Below are 27,219 nucleotides of genomic sequence, written 5' to 3'. Positions count from 1 at the left end.
TGTTATTGCCTAGCACTATTCATGCATCCTCCACCTTCGAGTCTGGAGCCCCACGAAGTTATTGCGTAGCGCTGTTCGCCAATTCTCCATTCTCCACTTTTTTTTGGAGCCCCATGAATGTTATTGCCTAGCGCTGTTCATGCATCCTTACCAACGAGTCTGGAGCCCCGCGAAGTTATTGCGTAGCGCTGTTCGCCAATTATCCATTCTCCACTTTTTATTCGGAGACCCATGAATTCATTGCCTAGCGCTATTCATGTGTCCTCCGTTATCAAGCGCGGAGCCTCTGGTGACTGGGAAATATGTTTTTCTGTTATTTTCCGGGTCGGTTCCTTCGCCAAACATGTGTATATGTATATTATATTCGTTGTTCTTGTTGTTGTTTGTTTTGTGTTGTGCAGAAAAAAAAAAGAGAGAAGGAGTAGAGACGAGAGTCGTCATCATGGAAAGGGCAGGACGGACGAAATCAGTGTCTTTGCTTTCCTCTTATCTCCGATGAGAGGTAAGTAAAGAGGGGCAACTGTCATACCCTAATTTCGTTCGGGGATTATTATTTGATGATATACAACCTTTGATTGGCCGCTTCGAGATACTTGGCACCCTTTGTTGCACAATATGTGAAGTCCCGAGACGTGCCGAAAATCAAAAGGAAGCAGGCTTACGCGATCCGTGAAAATTCCGTAAGGTGACGGAAATCGAAAGGAGGTGTTTTTCGCAATCCGTGAGTTTTCGTAACTTCTTCGAAAGCTAAAAAAGAGTAAATACATAATCCGTAAGGATTCGTAACCTTGCGGAAGGAAAATAAGTATCGTTACGAAATTCATAAAGTTTCGTAACGTTACGGAAAAAGAATTACCAAAAAAGGTAAAAGGGGGTGCATTTAGTAAAAAAAGGGGTACAAATAGCAATCAGGCCCACTTGGGCCTTCCAGATTCTTCCTCCAGAAGGCTGTTGCTTCTGGAGGAAGCAACCTTGCTCGCCTGGGCGAGCTGGGTGGCAAGCTCCTCCCCTATTTTGCTATAAATAGGGGGATGAATGAAGGGAGAAGGGGTTCAGCCTTCTTGGCACTTCTTATTCTCTCGAAATTGCTGAGGAAAATTGTTTCCGTGAAGAAAATCCAAGCCGAGGCGCTTCCGTAACATTTTCGTAACGTTTCCGTGAGTAATTATGCGAAGATTTTCAACCGTTCTTCGACATTCATCGTTCGTTCTTCGTTTTCCTCAGTCTTCAACTGGTAAGTACCCCAAACCGAGCTTTTCAATTCATTCTATGTACCCGTGGTGGTCCACATTTTGTTTCATGTATTTTTATTCTCGTTTTCATTCGCTTTCTATACCCCCTTTTGACGTGCTTCAGTCATTTATTTAAGTCATTTCGCGCCTAATCTAAAAATAAAAATAAATTTCCATCGATCATTTGAATTGTAGTATTCGTTAATTTCTGTTAAAATGAATTCCGACCGTTCGGTCGTGCCGTAACCACGTTGGAAATAAGAAAAAAAAGGTAAAATAATAATATAATAATCAAAAAAATATCTTTTAGTAAAATGAAGCACAAAAATCAATCGGACGTTTTCTCTTTGGGATTTCTCATTCTTAATTGAATTGACTAATAACTAAAGCGAAACTAAGGCTAAAATCAATTTGCCAAGTCAAGCTCGTCCACAAAAAAGTCACTAAAAAGGGTTTGAAAGTTTATCATTTCAGTTTTCCTTATCAAGTAAATGGATCATTTTTAAGGTCCAACGCCTTAAAATGATCACCTTTCAAGTAAAAAGAATCGCTTGATTCACTCTTAAAAAAGAACTACGTAGGTCTAATTTCCTCTCCAAAGGAGGGTACGTAGGAGCAAAAGTCCCGCTTTTGTTGACCTCAAAAAATAAAAAGAAATAAAAGTTAAGGTAATACAATTTCCACAATTCTGAAAAATAGGCTGTTGTCCTTTGAGACAAACGCGAGAGGTGCTAATACCTTCCTCAAACATAAATACAACTCCCGAACTTAGAATTTTCATTTTGACTGGTTTCCTTCGGTTTTTCTGACGTTTTGCATAAATAAACGTTGGTGGCGACTCCGTGCATCTTTTCCTCCTTTGGAAAGCGCACCCGTGAGCCTCGCCTCGCTCGCCCGCAAAAGGGCATGTTGCGACAAGGTCTAATTCTCTCCTAATGGAAAATAATTTTTCCTTAGGGAGCGGTTTTGTAAAGATATTAGCAAGCTGATTCTTTGTATCAACAAATTCTAAAACACAATCTTCCTTCAGAACATGATCTCTTAAGAAATGGTGCCTAATTTCTATATGCTTGGTTCTAGAGTGTTGAATTGGATTTTTGGATAGATTGATTGCACTTGTACTGTCACACCTAATGGGTATATGATCAAGAAGGATTCCATAGTCAGATAGTTGTTGCTTCATCCATAAAATTTTGGCACAGCAACTGCCAGCAGAAATATATTCCGCTTCAGCAGTAGATAAATCAATACTATTTTATTTCTTACTATGCCATGATACAAGAGTAGATCCAATAAATTGACATGTCCCACTTGTGCTCTTTCTATCAGTTTTGGATCCGGCAAAGTCAGAATCAGAGTATCCTATTAAGTTACATGTTGAGTTCTTAGGATACCATAATCCTAAATTGATAGTTCCTAATAGGTATCTTATGATCCTTTTTACTGCACTCAAATGTGATTGATTGGGGTTGGATTGGAACCTAGCACACATGCATACACTAAACATGATATCCGGTATACTAGCAGATAAATAGAGAAGAGATCCAATCATACCTCGATATTGTTTCACATCTATAGACTGACCAGATTCATCTTTATCTAAGTAACAACCAGTACTCATAGGTGTGGCCATGTGCTTTGCACTTTCCATCCCAAATCTTTTGATCAATTATTTGCAGTATTTTGCTTGGTTGACGAATATACCTTCTTTAGTTTGCTTGATTTCTAACCCCAGGAAGTAATTTAGTTCTCCCATCATCGACATCTCAAATTCGCTTTGCATATCAAGAGAGAACTCCTTGCACAATGAATCATTAGTGGATCCAAAGATTATATCATCAACATATATTTAAACCAACAGAATATCATCATGCTTTCTCTTTATGAACAATATGGTATCCACTTTTCCTCTAGAAAAATCTTTCTCTAAAAGAAATTTGCTTAGACGTTCATACCATGCCCTAGGGGCTTGTTTGAAACCATATAAAGCCTTTTTCAATCTATAAACATGATTTGGCTTATCTGACATTTCAAAACCTAGGGGTTGTTCAACATATACTTCTTCTTGAATTAAGCCATTTAGAAAAGCACTTTTAACATCCATTTGATAAAGCTTAAAATTCATTATGGATGCATAAGCTAAAAGAATTTTAATGGATTCTAATCTTGCAACTGGAGCATATGTTTCTTCGTAATCTATTCCCTCTTCTTGATTATATCCTTTTGCAACTAACCTAGCCTTATTGCTAATGATTATGCCATGTTCATCTAACTTATTCCTAAATACCCATTTTGATGAGGACATGACCAAGAGCAAGGGAAAGGATCCACTTGAAGGACTTGGAGGACCTATGACAAGGGCTAGAGCAAGGAAAGCCAAGGAAGATCTTCAACAAGTGCTGTCCATACTATTTGAATACAAGCCCAAGTTTCAAGGAGAAAAGTCCAAGGTTGTGAGTTGTATCATGGCCCAAATGGAGGAGGACTAAATGACACCACTTTGTTTCAATTTTAGAGTGTTTAGTTTGTCTAAATAATGACCCAATCCTTGTAAAGTTGGCTGACCAAAAATATGTTTTGGGTTAATCAACTAAAAGGGCTTTAGTTAGGTTTAGTTCAAGTTGTAATAAGGGCCCAATTGGCAACCTAGGAATCAGCCTTTTGGGAGACCAAATGGTGGCTGACTTGTTGGCTGTTGGGGGTGACTTTTGGTTGCCACAAATTCAGTTACACTCAGCCATTAAGTTTTTTTTTAATTCCCTAGGTTAATGACATTAAGTTATTTTAATTCTAGGTTAGTGGGTCATTACTAAAATCTGCTATAAAGCTTCTATATAAGCTGAACCATTTTATCAATAAACACAAGTTGAGTTTTATTCAGAAAATTAGAGTTTATCTCTTTTATCTTAGTGAGAGTGATTCTCCTAAATTCTTGAGTGATTCAAGAACACCCTGGCTGTATCAAAGGACTTTCACAACCTTTGTGTGTTGCCCTCGCTGGAAAGAGTGATTCTTTCCTTCCTTTCATCTTCACCCTTGTTCTTTCAAACCACAATTCCAGAAAATCCACCTCTGCCCAGAATTATCTCGTGGCCATAACTCCCGTTTTACGCACTCAAATTAAGTGATTCTTGAGCCTAAATTGAATTTCAAAACGAGACCTTTCACCTCGTTTTGGAACCATCTCATTTGGAGCCCTGTAGCTTCAGTTATTGTCATTTCTATATTTCTGTCCAGCCACTACTTAACCTACATTTTACCATACCATTCATCCATTTTATGCCAAGAACCACCTTATTAAGACCCACGAAATTAACCACCTTATTTTCCATCCTTTCCTTAATCAATTTCCGTATTTTCCATCAAGGTTTCATCCTAGACGATCCTAAGTCAGCCCTTGTGCCATGAGGGTTCATATCATTTGGTATCAGAGCCAGGTTCTAGGATCAACACTTCCTTTGCTGGAAATATTGGGTAACATCCTTCTTTATTCTCTTTTCCATTTATATTACCTTCTTATTCATATATATATTTTTTTAGGCTGAACCATTGCAAAAGTTAAGCCTTTTGATCTCTTTGTTATATATATAAAAAAAAGAAGCAAAATTTCGTATAAGCAAAATTAAAAAAAAAAATTGGGCTGAATGGTTCATGCTTGAAGAACTTTAAAAAAAATCTCTTTAAGGTAATATATTGGTTGCATGAAGGATTGTTACTTGAATTCCTAAATTCTGAATTTTATTTCCTTCATTTGTGCCTAAAAACATTGCTAGCCTTTTCTTGGTTAACCTTTTCCTTGTCTTTCTAGCCTTACCTTACACATATTGGTGAATTGTTCTTTGTTGTGGCCATAATCTCTTGAATTGCCTAAGAACTCAAGGGGAATTAGAGTGTTTCATTAGAGAAAAGCCATAATTGTGTGATACACTTGAGTGGGTGAGGTATTCAAACAGTAACTATAATTGTCTTGTTACATTTGATTTGTTTGTTTGAGATGTCAGGTACTAATCCTAATGATAGAGTGGGGCTTTCGCAATTCCAAATGCAAGCTTTGATGCAACATTTGGAGAGGTTAATGAAACAACGAGATGATGCGCTCCATGAGAGGTTGGATCAAATGGAGAATAGAGATCATAATGAAGAAGAAAGGAGGAGAAGAGGGAATGATGGTGTTCCTAGACAAAACCGAATTGATGGTATTAAACTCAACATTCCTCCATTTAAAGGAAAGAATGATCCGGAGGCCTACTTGGAGTGGGAGATGAAAATAGAGCATGTTTTCTCATGCAACAACTATAAGGAGGACCAGAAGGTGAAGCTTGCCGCCACAGAGTTTTCCGACTATGCTCTTGTGTGGTGGAACAAGCTACAAAAGGAGAAAGCAAGAAATGAAGAGTCAATGGTTGATACATGGACGGAGATGAAAAAGATCATGAGGAAGCGGTATGTGCCGGCTAGTTACTCAAGGGACTTGAAATTCAAGCTCCAAAAACTAACCCAAGGCAACAAGGGGGTTGAGGAGTATTTCAAGGAAATGGATGTGCTCATGATTCAAGCAAATATTGAAGAAGATGAGGAGGTAACTATGGCTCGATTTCTTAATGGTTTGACTAATGATATCCGTGATATTGTTGAGCTGCAAGAGTTTGTTGAAATGGATGATTTGCTTCACAAAGCAATCCAAGTGGAGCAACAATTAAAAAGGAAGGGAGTGGCTAAGAGGAGTTTTACCAACTTTGGTTCTTCTAGTTGGAAAGACAAAGGTAAGAAAGATGGGGCTGCTACTTCTAGTAGTTCCACACCTATCCCATCAAAAACTCGCTCAAAGTACCAAGAGGAACCCTCTAAAAGGAGTAGAGATGTGAAGTGTTTCAAGTGCCAAGGCCTAGGACACTATGCTTATGAGTGCCCTAACAAAAGGTCCATGGTTCTTAGAGATGGAGAATATATAAGTGAATCTGATGTTGAAGAGGAAGAGGAGAGTGAGTACGTAGAGGAAGAGGAGACTCCGGAGGGAGATTTGTTGATGATTAGGCGGTTACTTGGTGGTCAATTAAAGCATGAGGAGGAGAGCCAAAGAGAAAACATCTTTCACACTAGATGTTTAATCAATGGCAAGGTGTGCATGGTGATCATTGATGGAGGTAGTTGCACCAATGTGGCTAGTGCTAGATTAGTGTCAAAGCTAAATTTAGCTACTAAACCACATCCTAGGCCATACAAACTTCAATGGCTTAGTAAGGATGGGGAGGTGCAAGTGAGGCAGCAAGTTGAAGTGGACGTTTCCATTGGGAAATACAATGATAAGGTACTTTGTGATGTTGTTCCTATGGAGGCCAGTCACTTACTTTTGGGGAGACCATGGCAATTTGATAAAAGAGCCAATCATGATGGTTACACCAACAAGATCTCTTTCATGCACCAAGACAAAAAGATTGTGCTCAAGCCATTGAGTCCACAAGAAGTGTGTGAGGATCAAAAGAAAATGAGAGAAAAACTTCTTCAAGAGAAAAGAGAAAAAGAAAAAGTGAGCAAAACACTTGAGAGTGAGAAAAAGAGGGAAACACTTGAGAGGAAAAAGAGTGAACAAAAAAAGAGTGAAACACTTGAAGTGAGGGAGAGCTATTTAGCCACAAAAAGTGAGGCCAAGAGGTTGTTTCGTGCTAAACAGTCACTATATATCTGGTGTTGCAAAAATCAGATTTTGACCACTAACACTTTTGATGATTTTGAAGTGCCTTCTAGTGTTAAAACTCTTTTGCAGGATTTTCAAGACATGTTTCCACCAAATGTGCCAAATGGACTACCACCTTTGAGGGGAATTGAGCATCAAATTGATCTCATTCCGGGAGCTTCTTTGCCCAATAGGCCAGCCTATAGAAGTAATCCACAAGAAACCAAAGAGATTCAAAGACAAGTGGATGAACTCATTAGCAAAGGTTGGGTAAGAGATAGTATGAGTCCTTATGCTGTCCCAGTGATTTTGGTCCCTAAAAAGGATGGGACATGGCGCATGTGTTCCGATTGTAGAGCCCTTAATAACATCACCATTAAATATAGGCATCCTATACCTAGGCTTGATGATTTGCTTGATGAATTGCATGGTGCATCTTACTTCTCTAAAATCGATTTAAAAAGTGGATACAATCAAATTAGGATTAGAGAAGGGGATGAATGGAAAACTGCTTTTAAAACAAAATATGGTTTGTATGAATGGTTGGTTATGCCTTTTGGCCTAACTAACGCTCCTAGCACTTTCATGAGACTAATGAACCATATCTTGAGAGAGTTCATAGGAAAGTTCGTTGTGGTGTACTTTGATGATATTCTTATCTATAGCACTTCACTTGATTTGCATATTGATCATTTAAAATCTGTCTTGACTATGCTTAGAGAAGAACAATTGTATGCCAATCTTGAAAAATGCATCTTTTGTACTAACCATGTTGTGTTTCTTGGTTTTGTTGTGAGTTCAAAAGGAGTGCAAGTAGATGAGGAGAAGGTTAGGGCTATTCAAGAATGGCCTACACCTAAGTCCGTGACCGAGGTGAGGAGTTTTCATGGCTTAGCAAGTTTTTATAGATGATTTGTGAAGGATTTTAGCACATTGGCAGCACCTCTCAATGAAGTGCTCAAGAAAAATGCTGGTTTCAAATGGGGAGAGAAACAAGAAGAAGCTTTCAATGTTCTTAAGCAAAAGCTAACTAATGCCCCCATACTTGCGTTGCCAAACTTTCAAAAATCTTTTGAAATTGAGTGCGATGCTTCAAATGTTGGGATTGGGGCTGTGTTGATGCAAGAAGGCCATCCAATTGCTTATTTTAGTGAAAAGTTAAGTGGTCCTACCCTTAACTATTCAACTTATGATAAGGAGTTGTATGCCTTAGTACGGGCTTTGAAAACATGGCAACACTACCTTTATCCCAAGGAATTTGTCATTCATAGTGACCATGAGTCCCTCAAATATATCAATGGGCAAGGCAAGCTTAACAAAAGGCATGCGAAGTGGGTGGAATTCCTAGAGCAATTCCCTTATGTTATCAAACATAAAAAGGGAAAAGGTAATATTGTAGCTGATGCTCTTTCTCGGCGTCATGCATTACTTTCTATGCTTGAAACAAAATTGATTGGTCTTGAATGTTTGAAAAGCATGTATGAAAATGATGAAACTTTTGGAGAAATTTTTAAAAATTGTGAAAAATTTTCAGAAAATGGTTTCTTTAGACATGAAGGCTTTCTTTTCAAAGAAAACAAATTGTGTGTGCCTAAATGTTCTACTAGAAATTTGCTTGTTTGTGAAGCACATGAAGGAGGTTTAATGGGGCATTTTGGGGTCCAAAAGACTCTAGAAACATTACAAAAACATTTTTATTGGCCTCATATGAAAAAGGATGTGCAGAAATTTTGTGAACATTGCATTGTATGTAAAAAGGCAAAGTCTAAGGTAAAGCCTCATGGATTGTATACTCCATTGCCAATTCCGGAGTATCCTTGGATTGATTTATCCATGGATTTTGTTTTGGGGCTGCCAAAAACAAGCAATGGTAAAGATTCCATTTTTGTGGTTGTTGATAGGTTTTCTAAAATGGCTCATTTTATTCCATGTAAAAAAGTTGATGATGCTTCCCATGTGGCTGATTTGTTTTTCAAGGAGATTGTAAGACTCCATGATCTGCCAAGGAGCATTGTTAGTGATAGGGACTCTAAGTTCCTAAGTCATTTTTGGAGGACTTTGTGGAGCAAGTTGGGCACTAAATTTTTATTTTCAACCACTTGTCACCCACAAACCGATGGGCAAACAGAAGTTGTTAATAGGACTTTGGGAACTTTGCTTAGGACAGTTTTAAGGAAGAACTTAAAAACTTGGGAAGCTTGTTTACCCCATGTTGAATTTGCTTACAATAGAGCTATTCATAACACCACTAATTGTTCTCCTTTTGAAGTTGTTTATGGTTTTAATCCACTAACTCCTCTTGATCTTTTGCCTATGCCTAATGTTTCTGTTTTTAAGCATAAAGAAGGTCAAGCAAAGGCGGACTATGTGAAGAAGCTTCATGAGAGAGTCAAAGATCAAATTGAGAGGAAAAATAAAAGTTATGATAAACAAGCCAACAAAGGGAGAAAGAAGGTTGTCTTCGAACCCGGAGATTGGGTTTGGGTGCACATGAGAAAAGAAAGGTTTCCGGAACAAAGGAAATCAAAGCTTCAACCAAGGGGAGATGGACCATTTCAAGTGCTTGAAAGAATCAATGACAATGCTTACAAAGTTGAGCTGCCCGGTGAGTATAATGTTAGTTCCACCTTCAATGTCTCTGATTTATCTCTTTTTGATGCAGATGGAGAATCCGATTTGAGGACAAATCCTTCTCAAGAGGGAGAGAATGATGAGGACATGACCAAGAGCAAGGGCAAGGATCCACTTGGAGGACCTATGACAAGGGATAGAGCAAGGAAAGCCAAGGAAGATCTTCAACAAGTGCTGTCCATACTATTTGAATACAAGCCCAAGTTTCAAGGAGAAAAGTCCAAGGTTGTGAGTTGTATCATGGCCCAAATGGAGGAGGACTAAATGACACCACTTTGTTTCAATTTTAGAGTGTTTAGTTTGTCTAAATAATGACCCAATCCTTGTAAAGTTGGCTGACCAAAAATATGTTTTGGGTTAATCAACTAAAAGGGCTTTAGTTAGGTTTAGTTCAAGTTGTAATAAGGGCCCAATTGGCAACCTAGGAATCAGCCTTTTGGGAGACCAAATGGTGGCTGACTTGTTGGCTGTTGGGGGTGACTTTTGGTTGCCACAATTTTAGTTACACTCAGCCATTAAGTTTTTTTTTTAATTCCCTAGGTTAATGACATTAAGTTATTTTAATTCTAGGTTAGTGGGTCATTACTAAAATCTGCTATAAAGCTTCTATATAAGCTGAACCATTTTATCAATAAACACAAGTTGAGTTTTATTCAGAAAATTAGAGTTTATCTCTTTTATCTTAGTGAGAGTGATTCTCCTAAATTCTTGAGTGATTCAAGAACACCCTGGCTGTATCAAAGGACTTTCACAACCTTTGTGTGTTGCCCTCGCTGGAAAGAGTGATTCTTTCCTTCCTTTCATCTTCACCCTTGTTCTTTCAAACCACAATTCCAGAAAATCCACCTCTGCCCAGAATTATCTCGTGGCCATAACTCCCGTTTTACGAACTCAAATTAAGTGATTCTTGAGCCTAAATTGAATTTCAAAACGAGACCTTTCACCTCGTTTTGGAATCATCTCATTTGGAGCCCTGTAGCTTCAGTTATTGCCATTTCTATATTTCTGTCCAGCCACCACTTAACCTACATTTTACCATCCCATTCATCCATTTTATGCCAAGAACCACCTTATTAAGACCCACGAAATTAACCACCTTATTTTCCATCCTTTCCTTAATCAATTTCCGTATTTTCCATCAAGGTTTAATCCTAGATGATCCTAAGTCAGCCCTTGTGCCATGAGGGTTCATATCACATTTTGTTCCTATGATGGGGTAGTTTTCAGGTTTCTCTACTAGTTCCCACACATTGTTTCTCTCAAATTGATTTAGTTCTTCTTGCATAGCAACTATCCAATGATCATCTATTATGGCTTCATTTAAATTTTTAGGTTCAATCATAGACACAAAAGCCATATTATTGCATAAATCTTTAAGAGAATGTCTAGTTGTTACCCCTTTTGAGATATCACCAATAATGTTGTCAAGGGGATGATCTCTTGAAGCTTTCCATTCTCTTGGAAGTTCATCATTTGATTTGGCTTCTTCTGGAGGATCTTCATTGCTTCCTTTTCCTTTTCCTTTTCCTTTAGAATCTTGTCCTTAAATATGCATTTGTTCTAAAGATTCTGCAATACCATCTAAAATATCCTTTCTTGAAGGAATAACGTTAGACTCATCAAAGGAAACATGAATAGATTCTTCAATAGTCATAGTTCTCTTATTATATATTCTATAAGCTTTACTATGCAAGGAATAACCAAGGAAAATTCCTTCATCTGACTTAGCATCAAACTTTCCTAAGTTTTCTTTTCCATTGTTTAATACAAAGCATTTGCAACCAAAAACATGAAGGTGTGAAATGTTGGGTTTTCTACCATTAAATAGTTCATATGGAGTTTTCTTTAAAATGGGTCTTATTAAAGCCCTATTCATGATGTAACATGCAATATTCACAGCTTTAGCCCAAAAATATTTTGGAAGAGGAGTGTCATTTAATAAGGTTCTAGCAATTTCTTCCAAAGATCTATTTTTCCTTTCAATAACTCCATTTTGTTGAGGGGTTCTAGGTGCAGAAAAGTTATGTTCAATGCCATGCTTATCACAAAATAATTCAAATTCTTTATTTTCAAATTCACCCCCATGATCACTCCTAATAGATATAATTTTGAGATTTTTCTTGTTTTGAATCATTTTTGCAAGTTTCCTAAATGCTTGAAATGCATCATTCTTATGAGTGATAAATAGTGTCCAAGTGTATCTAGAATAATCATCAACTATGACAAGGGCATAGTAACTTCCTCCAAAACTCATGATTCTAGAAGGGTCAAACAAATCCATGTGTAATAATTGTAAAGGTTGAGTAGTTGAAACAATGTTTTTGGATTTGAATGAAACTCTAGTTTGTTTTTCCTTTTGGCATGTATCACATAGTCTATCTTTTTCAAATTTTAGTTTTTGCAAACCAACAAATAAATCTTTTGAAATTAATTTGTTTAAGTGTTCCATGTTAATGTGACCAATCCTTTTATGCCATAGCCATGGATCATCATTTTTGCTAAGAAAACATTGATTATCACCTAGTTTTTGACTTAAGTCTATCATGTAAACATTATTGACTCTAAACCCTACATGCTTTATGTTTGTATCATGTCCATGTTCAATGACACATTTTTGAGAATCAAATGATACTAAATAGCCTTTATCACATAATTTACTAACACTAAGCAGGCTATGCTTAAGACCTTCAACAAGTAGAAAATTTTCAATGGAGGTTGAAGAATTTGTACCTATTTTACCAACTCCAAGAATTCTACCTTTGTTGTTGTCACCATAGGTTACATGCCCGCTTTTCTTGGGAGAAATATGTGTGAATTTTGATGCATCTCCCGTCATATGTTTTGAGTACCCGCTATCTATGTATCACTTTTTCCTCAAGGGTTCCTACAAGATCAATATTGTGACTTAGGTACCCAATCTTTATTGGGTCCTTGAGTGTTAGTGTGAACAATGGATCCTTTTGGGACCCAAATCATTTTAATATTGTTAAATTTTTCCTAAAATAGCATGTAGATATGCCATGCCCTTTTCTTCTATAGTAAAAACATGTAATGAAAGGAGAATTATATTTTTGTGTGGAAGAAAAGAAATTTTTATAAAACTTTTGTCATTTTTCTGGATTATATCCAATCCCTACTTTATAAAAAATACATCTTTGTTTCCCTAATATAATATCTAGGTTGTTTTTGCCACTTGAAAATTTGGCAAGTGAGTTTTTTAGATTTTTAATTTCTTCTACATATTTACTACAACATTGACATGAATTTTCTTTTTCAATAGTCATAGTAGAAGCATGAACTTTATCACTTGATTTAGAGATTGACACTTCAGACTTAAGATGATCTAACTCTTTATTTAACTTTGAAATCTCTTTCTCTAAATCTAAAATAGTTTTCTTAGATGAAGAAACAAGTTTTGCAAGTTTAATAGATTCACTATGTAATTTAGCAAATGCATCTTGTAACTCATCAAAAGAAATAGATTTGTTAGAAGATGTTACCTCTTCGTCGCTTTTATAGTTTTTGCCCATTAGAGATAGATTAATCACTTTTTTTTCAGAATCATCAGATGATTCTAAGTCGTTATCATCTCATGTGATGTAGGCCTTCTTTGCCTTCTTTTCTCCAATGTTCTTGTTTTCAAAATTCTCCATTCTTTTCTTAAAGATTGGACAATCAACCCTCAGATGTCCGAGTTGATTGCACTCATAGCATGTTGAAGTTTGAGATGATTCTTCAATCCTTCTTTTAGGTTTGAAGTTTTGTCTTCTTTGAGTTTCTCTCGTCCTAAGAAATTTGTTGAATCTTTTGACAAAGAGACTAAGTTCTTCATCATCATCCAAGTCAATTGAATCTTCCATATCACTTTCTTCTTGGATTGAAGATGAGACTTTAAGAGCAATTCCATTCTTCTTCTTATCATTTTCTTCATGTCGATTTAGTCTTTGCAACTCCATCTCATGTTCCTGTAATTTACCAAATAATGTGGCAAGAGACATACTAGATAAATCTCGAGATTATGTGATGGCTGTTACCTTGGGTTGCCATTCTCTACTTAGACATCTCAAAACTTTATTTATTAGATCCTCATTTGGAAACATTTTTCCTAAAGATGCAAGATGATTAACTATGTGTGTGAACCTCTTTTGCATGTCTTGTATACTTTCATTTGTATTCATCCTAAATAGTTCATATTCATGAGTTAATGTGTTTATCCTAGATCTTTTAACATCTGTTGTGCCTTCATGTGTTACTTGTAGGGTATCCCACATATATTTTCACTTTTACAGTTTGATACCCTAAAGTATTCATCCATTCCCAGGGCAGATGTAATTATGTTTTTGGCTTTTAAGTTATATTGTACTAGTCTTCTTTCTTTCTCACTCCAATCTTCCCTATGCTTTTCTATTGTTGTATTTCTAGCAACCATGGTGGGAATATAAGGCCCTATTTCTATGGCTTCCCAAATGTTTAAATCTATAGCCTCTATGAAGATTTGCATGCGGGTTTTCCAATAGTGGTAACCCACTCCATTAAAAATGGGAGGCCTATTAATTGAATTGCCTTCGGGGAACAAGTAGTTTGATGAGGCCATTAATTCTTGAAGCTTCTAAACTTTGTACAAGAATGAAGCTCTGATACCACTTGTTGGACAAGTGGCCTCAAAAATCTTAAGAAGGGGGGGGGGGGGGTTGAATTAAGATATCACAAACTATTCCCCAATTAAAAATTCTACTTTGATTTTAACCCAAGTCCCAAGATTCCTTTTAAAATGAATTCCTGAATAATAATTCAAATTAAACTTACTGAATAGAAACAATAAGCAACAATGAATAAAAGAGTTTAAGGGAAGAGAAAATGAAAACACAATTTTTATACTGGTTCGACAAAGTCTGTTGCCTACGTCCAGTCCCCAAGAAACCCACTTGGGAATTCCACTATCTCACAAATCCTTTACACCTTCTGAAATACACAAGGACAACCCTTCCTTTGTGCTCATATGCTTTAAAGCAAGAGACTCATAGTCTCTTACCCTATTTCAGAAGTAAGAAGAAGAAGAAAAAATGATCTCTCTTGAAAGAGACAGATGTTACAACGAAGCCCTCAATTCCTTATTGAATAACACAAGTGTTTGGCCAAGGAATTTTTGAAGATTAGAGATTTTTGTTTGAGAGGATTATGCCTTTTGTGAACAGTGAAAACTCTAAAGAAAATTCGTGCCCAAGTCACCTATTTAAATGCCTTTGATGGCCATTAAAATATCCAATCAAAATTTGTGACTGTTGGCAAATTTTCTCGAAAATCCTCTTTGATAATCGATTACAGCATTGGCGTAATCGATTACACAATTATTTTTATTCAAAATTCAAATGTCCAACGTTCAAAAGCTCTAGTAATCGATCGATTACGCACTTACAAAATCATGTTTGACCATTTTAAAGCATTGGTAATCGATTACAACTTTGAAAACTTTGAAAATATTTCCAGAAAGCTTTGTGGCCACTAGTAATCGATTACAACCTCTGGTAATCGATTACCAGAGAGTAAAATGCTTGGAAAAGTTTTTGTTAAGATAGAAACTCACTTGGCCAATCATTTGTGCTTTTCAAAAACTTTTCTAAGAGTCTATCTTAATTCTTATCTTGAGATCTTTGCTTTGCTTGACATCTTGCTTTCTTCATCCTTGAAATTCATCTTGAATGATCTTTGAAATTCCTTGGCATCATCAAAATAATTCTTAAATTCCTTGGCATCATCAAAATAATTCTTGAAGCTTTGCTTCTACAACTTCAAGGAGAAGATGAGTCAAGAAGAAGCTCACTACCATAGGAAGCCATGGATAAGAGCTTGAAGGTAGGAGAAGATGAGTGGAGGTAGAATGAGAGAAGGAACACAAAATTTTGTGCCTCAAATGAGGTATGAACTTTGAAGTGTAATTCTCAAATGATCAAAGTTGAAAAAATGCACACACATGACCTCTATTTATAGCCTAAGTGTCACACAAAATTGAAATTGAATTTCTATTCAAATTTCAGCCCAATAATCCAAGATCAAGTCCAAGATTCTCCACTAAGTGTGCTTAGGTGTCATGAAACATGTAAAGCATGAAGGAAATGCACAAAGTGTGACTAAATGATGTGGTAATGGGGTGTAGCAAGCAAATGCTCACCTCCCCCTCTAAAATTTAATTGGATTGGGCTTCTCCTAATTCAATTAAATTTATTTCTCAACACACACATCAAATATTCACTTAATGCATGTGAAATTACAAAACTACCCTTAATACAAAAACTAGTCTAGGTGCCCTAAAATACAAGGGCTGAAAAATCCTACATTTCTAGGGTACCTTACCTACATTATGGAGCCCTAAATACAAGACCCAAAAATAATGAAATCCTAATCTAGTATGTACAAAGATAAGTGGGCTTATACTTAGCCCATGGGTCCAAAATCTACCCTAAGGCTCAGGAGAACCCTAGGGCCTTCTCTTGCATCTCTGGCCCGATCTTCTTGGATTTTTCTATCCAATTCCCCTGGGAGGTAAGATTGAATCATTCCTGAAATTCTGATACTGGGGACAGATGTCGTACCGGATGTCACGACATCACGCTTCAGAACATGCAGATTGTATTTGACTGTATGAACAGATTAAACAAGTAAATAACACAAGAGAATTGTTAACCCAGTTCGGTGCAACCTCACCTACATCTGGGGGCTACCAAGCCAGGGAGGAAATCCACTAAAATAGTGTTAGTTCAAGGTCTAACAGCCACTGTTTACAACCTTCTCACCTAACCACTACCCGTGCGATCTCTACCTAAGAGCCACTCTTAGATATGAGAAACCCCGCTCACTCCCTCTCAAACACTCTCCCGTGTTTACAATCAAATCAAATACACACCAGAGATTGCTCTCTGAACAAAGGAGATCAACTCTACACAAAAGAGATCAACTCTACACACTCAGGTCCAACACTTGATGTTAGGGTACCATCAAGGTGGCTCACAAAAGACTCAAGTCCCAAAACTCACAAAATAACTCTTCAATCCCGGACTTGGTACAGAACTCGTGCAGCCTCCATGATTATATAGCAATGTGCGTTTCTGGGCTGCAACTGCTTGTGCTGGATGAGATCTATCATTTTCCTGAAAATCTGCACTTAAAGATCTAAAAGATACAGTTTGATCTTTTAGTTTTTATCTTTAATCTTTAATCCCTGAACGAACTCTTCTACTTTGAAATTCGAACTTTAATTATCTTTTAATTCGTTCCTAAAGATAGATCATCTAATCTCTTGCTAACTGCACAATAATCTGTTAAAGATATAACAGATTTATGTGTCCAGTATTTTCGGGCAAGATGTCAGGACATCGTATCCGACATCGTGGATCCTGCAGCTTCAATGCTTCATTTGACATTTTATCTTGACTTATACATTGTGCAGCAACTCCAGTATTTTCGGGCAGGATGTCAGGACATTGTATCCGACATCGTGGATCCTGCAACTTCAATTCTTCATTTGACATTTTATCTTGCCTTGTGCATTGTGCAGCCCGATCTTATTCCTTGACATAACGTTGGACATCATGTGCAGCAACTCCAGCTTTCCTTCATTGTCTAAGTGCTTATGTTTTAACAAAATCTTAGCCAATCTTTTAAAACTCCGTAGAGCTAAGCACTAACAATCTCCCCCTTTGGCAAATTTTGTCTAAAACATACTTAGACACTTCCTGAGCAGGTACGAGCAGTTATGCAAGTGGGATCAGCAACTTTCATTATCAGAGTAATCAAGCACAGCGGAAATTCTTCAAGTTGCAAATCTACAAGTCTTCTCCAGGATGTCAGGACATCTCACGTGACATCAGCTTTCTGCTTCTGCTCCCCCTGTCTTCATGCTTACTGCAGCATCTTCTATCAGCTACTAGTCTTTCCAGGATGTCAAGACATCTCTTGTGACATCAGCTTTCTGCTCCCCCTGTCTTCATGCTCTTACTGCAGCATCTTCTATCAGCTTCTAGTAGCTTACATCAGTCATCCTCAGCAGCAGCAGTCTCCCCCTCAAGATCATATTCATACATACATCATTTCCTACTGCCATACATCGTATCAATCATGCATAATACGACTATTGCATACATAGTATCCTACTGCTCAAAATCATGCATAATAGCAAGCATAATACTATTACTCCCCCTTTTTAGACAGAATTTGACAAAAGTAGAATGCATGAACTTAAGGTGCAAATATTACAGACCAATAACTAGTAATTGTTCAAGGGACATGCCCCTTTAGCTAGTAAAAGTAAAAAATATAAAGGTCTGATGATCATGGGGTGGCTTCAGAATCATCATCATCTGATTCTGTATCCTCTGCTGCATCTTCTTCTTCCTCAGCAGCTTCTTCTTCTTCCTCAGCTGCTTCTTCTTCCTCAGCTGCTTCACCATCATCAATGCCACTGTCTGTGAGTCTTTCGATCAGCCGTTCCAGCTCCATTTTCTTCTCTGTGGTGGCTTTGATGGTTGCCTCCAGCACCTTGCATGTGTCCTTGAGTTCAGCAATCAAGGCATCCTTGGACACAGCACCTGAAGCATCTTTCCCTGATGTCGAGACAATGTCTGGGACATGTGTCCCCTCAAACAATTTGTAATGCAGGGATAGAGGAGATTCTCTCTTCATCACAGAGTCAGTGTAGTTTAACATATTGGGATGTTGACTCAACATAATGCCACACAATACTTGATGAGGTCCATGATCTCCTTGCAATCCAAGGCAGCTCTTCCCAGTTCTCTTTCTACTGCAAGCCTGCGTTGATACACGAATTTCCACCTTTCTGCATTGCCAATGGAGTGGAATGAGATGTTGTCCAATGGTGCATCAGGAACATTTCCAGGCACCTTTTTCCCTGATTTCTTGGCCCTCTTTGATGTCGAGACATCTAGTTCGACATCATCATCAGAATCAGATGAGGAAATTTCTTTCCTCTTCTTGGAAGGAATTGCGACTTTGCTTCGTCTGGATGAGGTAGGAGTGATTGGAGCGCTCTTCTTCTGTGCCATAGTCTTGATTCGTCCAGACCTCTTAATGGGGGTTTTTCCTTTTCTGCTTTGTAGTCGTTCTGCAATGCCAGGTGCCAACCTGTTGGCAATGGGTTCCTCATCAGATTCTACTTCTTCCAGGTCAATGAGGTCACCTGGAGCAGGTTCTGGTGCCCTTGGTGCAGGGGTCTCCTCTGTGGCTTGATCATCTTCCTCTGTTGATTCCTCTTCACTGGGTGAAGGGAGGGCTTCAGCATTTGGAGCGGAAGATGTTGGAACATCTTTATCAACATCAGGCACAGAAACACTTGGGGTGGAAGATGTTGGAACATCTTCATCAGCATCAGGAACAGAGGCGTCTTTCAAAATGCTACTCACAATACTGCGGATCTTCTTGTCCATCTCCGGGTCTACTTCCCTAGGACTTGTTGCAGGGCTAGGGTTTTCAGCAATCTTCACTCCCTGTTGTCTTCTGGGAACCAGTTTCTCAGGAACAGGGGCTTGACCAGGAATCATCTGTATGGGCTGGATATTGAATTCAGGTCGTTCCTGGTTTGATGGTGCAGAGGGTGAACCAGGTGCTGAAGTTTCTTTTCGTGAGGTAGCCATGGAAAAGCAGAGCGTTTGGAATGGTTTCACAAATTTCTGAGAGCTATTGGGAAATGCTGATGAAAACACGAATGCCACGAAAATATAAATTTGAATGAGGAATGTAGAGGGACGTGAGAAGCAACGGTCGAATTTGCTTTGTAGTGAACGTGCTATTAGTGTTAAGTGATACGTTTGAGCACGTTCAGATTGCAGTAGTTGCTATAATTCCTCTAGCAGACAAATGCCCAGCTTGCCCCTCAGTTTTTCAAAATGTTTTGCATCCAATGCCTTTGTGAAAATATCTGCTATTTGTTCCTCAGTGTCAACATGCTCCAGTGTGATAACTTTATCATCAACAAGCTCTCTGATATAGTGATGTCTAATGTCAATGTGTTTGGTTCTGCTGTGTTGCACAGGATTTTTAGAAATATTAATAGCACTCATGTTGTCACAGTACAATGTCATGACATCTTGTTCGACATTGTACTCCTTCAGCATCTGCTTCATCCAAACTAGTTGTGAACAACTGCTTCCTGCTGCAATATACTCTGCTTCTGCAGTAGATAGGGACACACAGTTTTGCTTCTTGCTGAACCATGAAATGAGATTGTTGCCCAGATAGAAGCATCCACCTGAAGTGCTTTTTCTGTCATCTGCACTTCCAGCCCAATCAGCATCACAATACCCAACCAGCATTGAATCTGAACAATGACAGTACATAATCCCATAGTCACTGGTGCCATTTACATATTTCAGGATTCTCTTTACTTGAGTCAAGTGACTTATCTTAGGATTGGCTTGATATCTTGCACAAACACCTACTGCATAGGTGATGTCGGGTCTGCTAGCTGTTAAATATAGTAAGCTCCCAATCATGCTTCTGTACAGACTTTGATCAACACTGGTGCCAGCTTCATCCTTTGACAGCTTCAAGTGAGTAGGTGCAGGTGTTCTTTTATGGCTGGCATTCTCCATCCCAAACTTCTTGACAATTTTCTTTGCATACTTGCTTTGTGAGAGGAATATGGAGTCTTCCATCTACTTCACTTGAAGTCCCAGAAAATAAGTCAGCTCTCCAACAAGACTCATCTCAAATTCAGATTGCATCTGTTGAACAAAATGTCGAAGCATCTCATTCGACATCCCTCCAAACACAATGTCATCAACATATATCTGTGCTATCATCAAGTTTTCAGCATCTTGCTTGACAAAGAGAGTCTTGTCCATTCCTCCCTTCCTATACCCTTGCTGAGTAAGGAACTCTGTTAGCCTTTCATACCAAGCTCTTGGAGCTTGCTTCAATCCATAGAGAGCCTTCTTGAGCCTGTATACATGATCTGGATGAGTTGGATCTACAAATCCCTTTGGCTGCTCCACATAGGCTTCTTCATTCAGGTATCCATTCAGAAACGCGCTCTTCACATCCATTTGGTACAACTTGAATTTGAGGATGCAAGCTACACCAAGTAACAATCTGATGGACTCAAGTCTAGCAACTGGGGCAAAAGTTTCATCAAAGTCTACACCTTCAATCTGAGTGTAGCCTTGAGCAACAAGTCTGGCCTTGTTTCTGGTTATAACACCTTCTTCATTGGTTTTGTTCTTGAAGATCCACTTGGTGCCAATCACATTAGTTCCCTCGGGTCTCGGAACTAGCTCCCAGACTTCATTCCTTTTGAATTGCTCCAATTCTTCTTGCATAGCATTGATCCAGAACTCATCAGTCAGTGCCTCTTTCACATTCTTGGGCTCAATTTTGGAGACAAAACATGAGTTGGAGACAATCTCAATCTCCCTTGATCTTGTAGTGACTCCTCTGTTTGGATCTCCTATAATCAGCTCCTTGGGGTGCATCTTCTGGATTCTAATGGAGGGTCTCTTGTCAGGTTGGTTGATGTCTGGTTCATCTGTAGCAAAATCAGAGTTTTCTGTATTTTCTGCACTTTTAGCTGTATCTGCTACATTGTCTCCCGATGTTCTGACATCTTCTTCGACATCCTTCCTTCTTGCTGGAGTTAGATCATCAACAACCACATTGATGGATTCCATCACAGTTCTGGTTCTGGAGTTGAATACTCTATATGCTCTGCTGTTTGTAGAGTATCCCAGGAATATCCCTGCATCACTCTTGGGATCCATCTTTCTCCTTTGCTCTCTATCTGCCAAAATGTAACATGGACTTCCAAAGATGTGGAAGTGCTTAACCGTTGGCTTCCTCCCTTTCCAGATTTCATACAGAGTGGTTGGAGTCCCTCTTCTAAGTGTGACTCTGTTGTGGATGTAGCATGCTGTGTTCATGGCTTCAGCCCAGAGATTATAGGGTAGATCTTTGGCATGAAGCATGACCCTAGCAGCTTCTTGCAAAGTCCTGTTTTTCCTTTCAACTATGCCATTTTGTTGTGGTGTAATGGCTGCAGAGAACTCATGAGTGATGCCTTCAGATGTGCAGAATTCAGTAAACCTGCTGTTTTCAAACTCTCTGCCATGGTCACTCCTGATTCTCTTGATGACACAGTCTTTTTCTCTTTGAAGTCTTAGACTCAACTCCTTAAATACTTCAAAGGTGTCTGATTTCTCTCTGATAAAGTTGACCCAGGTAAATCTGGAGAAATCATCCACAACCACATAGGCATACCTCTTTCCTCCAAGGCTTTCAACTTGCATAGGCCCCATCAAGTCCATGTGAAGTAGTTCCAGCACCCTGGAAGTGGTCTGATGTTGAAGCTTCTGGTGGGACATCTTGACTTGCTTTCCAATCTGACATTCACCACAGATTCTGCCTTCTTCTATTTTCAGATTGGGAATGCCTCTAACAACACCTTTGTCAATGATTTTCTTCATGCCTCTTAAGTGCAGATGTCCAAATCTTTGATGCCATATTCTGACTTCATCTTCTTTGGAGGATAGACATGTGGAGGAGTAACTGGTTTCTTGAGGTGTCCATAGGTAGCAGTTGTCCTTTGATCTGCTGCCCTTCATTAGAACTTCACACTTCTCATTTGTCACTAAGCATTCTGACTTTGTGAAGTTTACATTGAATCCTTCATCACACAGCTGACTGATGCTGATCAAGTTTGCAGTCAGTCCCTTCACCAGCAGTACTTTGTCCAGACTAGGAAGTCCATCATGGACTAGCTTTCCCATTCCAGTGATCTTTCCTTTAGAACCATCTCCAAATGTCACATAGCTAGTGGAGCAAGGTTCAATGTTCACCAGGAATTCTTTGACTCCTGTCATGTGTCTGGAACAGCCGCTATCTAGGTACCAATCTTCTTTAGCTGATGCTCTAAGTGAAGTATGAACAACAAGACTAACAGTCTTGTGTTTTGGAACCCACATCATCTTCCTTCCACTGCTGCTACTTTGAGTTCCATGATGTGGATGGCCATGTAAATGATAGCAAAAGGGCTTTATGTGACCATACTTGCCACAGTAGTGACACCTCCACTTCTTTCTTTTGCTCCTTTTCTGCTGCGTTCCATGATGTCGAGACCGATGTTGTGACATCGTGGCTCCCGTGCTGTTTTTGGCAGGAACAAATCCTGTCATGGTTATTCTGTCAGCAGATTTATGATTAAACCCAAGTCCTCTCTGGTTTCCAACATTCTTCCCAAGCTGTAGCACCTCATCAAGCACATCTGAGCCTTTATTCAGCATCTTTATTGATTTGGTCATGTTTTCCAGTTTAGAGTTCAGAAAACCAACTTCTCCTTTAAGCTCAGAGATCTCCTCTTCATGTGCCTCCTTCTCAGCCTCCAGATTTGCAATGACCTTCTTCAGTTGTGCTTCTTGCTGGAGAATCTTCTCACTTCTGATGCATAGTTCTCTATAGGATGTAGCAAGCTCATCAAAAGTGATTTCACTATCTGTATCACTATCTTCAGCAGAGTCAAATCTCCCAGTGAGTGCATTCACATCTCTGTCAGAATCACTTTCTTGTTCACTCTCTGTATCATCAGACCGACATACAGAAAGTCCTTTCCTCTGCTTCTTGAGATGAGTGGGACATTCAGCTATGATGTGTCCATAGCCTTTACACCTATGGCATTGAATTCCTTTGCTGTGACTGGGCTTTTCATCTGATCTTTTCTGGTCTTTACTACCTTTCCTGATGTCGAAAGGGATGTTCTAGACATGTGGCTTCTGCCTCCTGTCCATTCTGTTCAGCACTTTGTTGAACTGCTTTCCAAGGAGCACAACTGCATTAGCCAGTCCTTCATCAGTATCCAGGTCATACTCATCTTCTTCTCCTTCATCATTGGACACGAACGCCAAGTTCTTGCTCTTCTTTTCAGCCCTATCCGAGAGTCCTAGCTCAAAGGTTTGAAGGGAACCAATGAGTTCATCTACTCTCATGTTGCAAATGTCTTGGGCCTCCTCTATTGCAGTGACTTTCATGTCAAATCTCTTAGGCAAGGATCTGAGGATCTTTCTCACCAGCTTTTCATCTGTCATTCTTTCTCCCAAGGCAGTGCAAGCATTGGCAATTTCAAGAATGTTCATGTGGAAGTCATGAATACATTCTTCCTCCTTCATCTTCAGATTTTCGAATTTAGTGGCCAATAGTTGCAATCTGGACATCTTCACTTTGGAGGTTCCTTCATGAGTGGTTTTCAGGATCTCCCATGCATTTTTGGCCACTGTGCATGTGTTGATTAGTCTGAAGATATTCTTGTCAACTCCATTGAATAGAGCATTCAAAGCTTTGGAGTTTCCAAGTGCCAATTCGTCTTCTTCTTTAGTCCAGTCTTCTTCTGGCTTCAATCCATCAGTGGGCTTTCCTTCTGTGTCCAGCATCTTGGGATGTTCCCAGCCTTTGATGACAGCTTTCCAGGTTCTGCTATCCAGTGATTTGAGGAAGGCCACCATTCTTGCTTTCCAGTATTCATAGTTGGTTCCATCAAGAATTGGTGGTCTGTTCACTGGTCCTCCTTCTTTCTCCATGTTCATCAGAATTTATCTCCCTAGATCTCACTCAGTGATTTCGAGTGCCTGCTCTGATACCAATTGAAATTCTGATACTGGGGACAGATGTCGTACCGGATGTCACGACATCACGCTTCAGAACATGCAGATTGTATTTGACTGTATGAACAGATTAAACAAGTAAATAACACAAGAGAATTGTTAACCCAGTTCGGTGCAACCTCACCTACATCTGGGGGCTACCAAGCCAGGGAGGAAATCCACTAAAATAGTGTTAGTTCAAGGTCTAACAGCCACTGTTTACAACCTTCTCACCTAACCACTACCCGTGCGATCTCTACCTAAGAGCCACTCTTAGATATGAGAAACCCCGCTCACTCCCTCTCAAACACTCTCCCGTGTTTACAATCAAATCAAATACACACCAGAGATTGCTCTCTGAACAAAGGAGATCAACTCTACACAAAAGAGATCAACTCTACACACTCAGGTCCAACACTTGATGTTAGGGTACCATCAAGGTGGCTCACAAAAGACTCAAGTCCCAAAACTCACAAAATAACTCTTCAATCCCGGACTTGGTACAGAACTCGTGCAGCCTCCATGATTATATAGCAATGTGCGTTTCTGGGCTGCAACTGCTTGTGCTGGATGAGATCTATCATTTTCCTGAAAATCTGCACTTAAAGATCTAAAAGATACAGTTTGATCTTTTAGTTTTTATCTTTAATCTTTAATCCCTGAACGAACTCTTCTACTTTGAAATTCGAACTTTAATTATCTTTTAATTCGTTCCTAAAGATAGATCATCTAATCTCTTGCTAACTGCACAATAATCTGTTAAAGATATAACAGATTTATGTGTCCAGTATTTTCGGGCAAGATGTCAGGACATCGTATCCGACATCGTGGATCCTGCAGCTTCAATGCTTCATTTGACATTTTATCTTGACTTATACATTGTGCAGCAACTCCAGTATTTTCGGGCAGGATGTCAGGACATTGTATCCGACATCGTGGATCCTGCAACTTCAATTCTTCATTTGACATTTTATCTTGCCTTGTGCATTGTGCAGCCCGATCTTATTCCTTGACATAACGTTGGACATCTTGTGCAGCAACTCCAGCTTTCCTTCATTGTCTAAGTGCTTATGTTTTAACAAAATCTTAGCCAATCTTTTAAAACTCCGTAGAGCTAAGCACTAACAATTCCCTTCCCCTTGAAAAGGATTTGACCTCAAATCTAGAGGTTCTTGAAGCTCTGGGCTTCTTCCCTCAACACTTGTAAAAAGAATAATAACATATATATTAGTGGTGTTTGGTATGTTGGAGTAGGGTAAGGTTTGAAAACCCCTTTCCTGGGCATCTTCCCATGAGGGAACATGGTTTCTCACCAACTCAATGAGTGGTGCTACAAGTATAGAAAAATAAAGGACAAACCTTTTGTAAAAGTATGTTAAGTCATGAAAGCCCCAAATTTTCCTTATACTTAGTAAAGTGGGCCATTCAGGAATGACCTTTATTCTCTTAGGGTCCGTGAGGACCCCTTGATCTTTATTTAAAAAATTAAGGAAAGTAATGCAATAAAACATACCTTTTTCTATATTTTCATGTTGATTATTCCTACCAAAAAGTACGACAAACCTAAGGTGTCCCATATGAACACCTAAGTTTGTATTGAAACTAAAAATAAGAACAAACCTACCTAATGAGTCCCTATGTTACAAAATGATTTTCCTTCTTAACAATCTTCTTGGTGGAATCCTTTTCCTCTTTTTCCTTCCCCTTGGCCTTTGAAGACAAGGCCTTACTATCCTTCTTTTTCTTTTGTTTTTCTAGTTTTTCTTCCTCATCCCTCTTGTCTTTCATAGTGATGAGAATCCTGAAACTGGCCAAATATAGGCTAAAGGCCCAAGTGGAGAAGGACAAAGCCCCCGAGTGGAGAAGGATGAAGGCCTAGAGGCAGGGACACTATTAAGACTATTAATTGTTGCTGAAGGCCCAGATTAATTTCAAGGCCCATAATAAATATGTTCTAACTTTTTATTTATAATTTTTTTGGCCCAAACTGTTTTGAAGGCTTATGTCTATTTTTATCTTTTTGTTCAGATACACTATAAGTATTGCTTTTTGTTTTCAAATAAAAAACTTTTGGCATTTTCATAAAATTTGGTGAGAACTTCTCTCTGGGTTCCTTGTTGAACCAATCTCAGACGTATCAAGGTAATCCTTGTGGCGTCTACCCTGACTTATCTTCCTTCACTGGAAGTGGCATCATCCAAATCTCCGTAGCCTGTATCAAGCGATCCGCTCCTTGGCAGGATCACATCATCTGGTATCAGAGCTTCGGCTCTTGATACAGGTTCTATCCTATCCAATTCTTTTTTTTTCTTTGTAATTTGTCCAGGTTCGTGTTTTGTTCCTTGTTCTGTTATTTGTTTTCTTGTTTGCGTCTTGCTGCGTTCTTGTTTATGTCTTTGTTTCGTTCTTGTTCTTGTTCTTGTCACGTTTTTGTTTTTGTTCTTGTTTCTTGTTTCTTTCAGACTTTGTGTCAAAATAGAAAAAAAATATGTTTAAACTCTGTTTCAAGTTAAAAAAAAAGTTGTAGAAATTTTGAAAAAAAAAGAGAAGAAAAGAAGAAAGAAAAAAAAGAAAGAAAGTGGGTGTTTGATCTTTGAACACGAAATTGAGGCAATTAGAGGCTTTTTTTTGGCAAGTTTGTTATTCAAATCTTTTTTTATTCTATCTGTTATCTTATCTATTATCTTATTTGTTATCTTCCTTGTTTATTCTTTTTGTTATCCAAATTAAATCAAATCAAAATTTGTTATCCAAATCAGATCTGTTATCCAAATCAAATCCAATCTGCTATCTAAATCAAATCTAAATCCAAATCAAGAGAATAAGGAGTAGATGAGAAACTTAACCAAAAGTAAAAGCGGAAATTAAAATGCATAGCGGAAAGTAAAAGAGTAGGGAAGAAGGAGACAAACACACAAGAGTTTTTATACTGGTTCAGCAACAACCCGTGCCTACATCCAGTCCCTAAGCGACCTGTGGTCCTCGAGATTTCTTTCAACCTTGTAAAAATTCTTTTACAAGAAAAGATCCACAAGGGATATACCCTCCC

This window comes from Glycine max, chromosome 13 (assembly GCF_000004515.6).
Source record: "Glycine max cultivar Williams 82 chromosome 13, Glycine_max_v4.0, whole genome shotgun sequence".
Lineage (NCBI taxonomy): Eukaryota > Viridiplantae > Streptophyta > Magnoliopsida > Fabales > Fabaceae > Glycine > Glycine max.
This window is presented reverse-complemented; position numbering follows the sequence as displayed.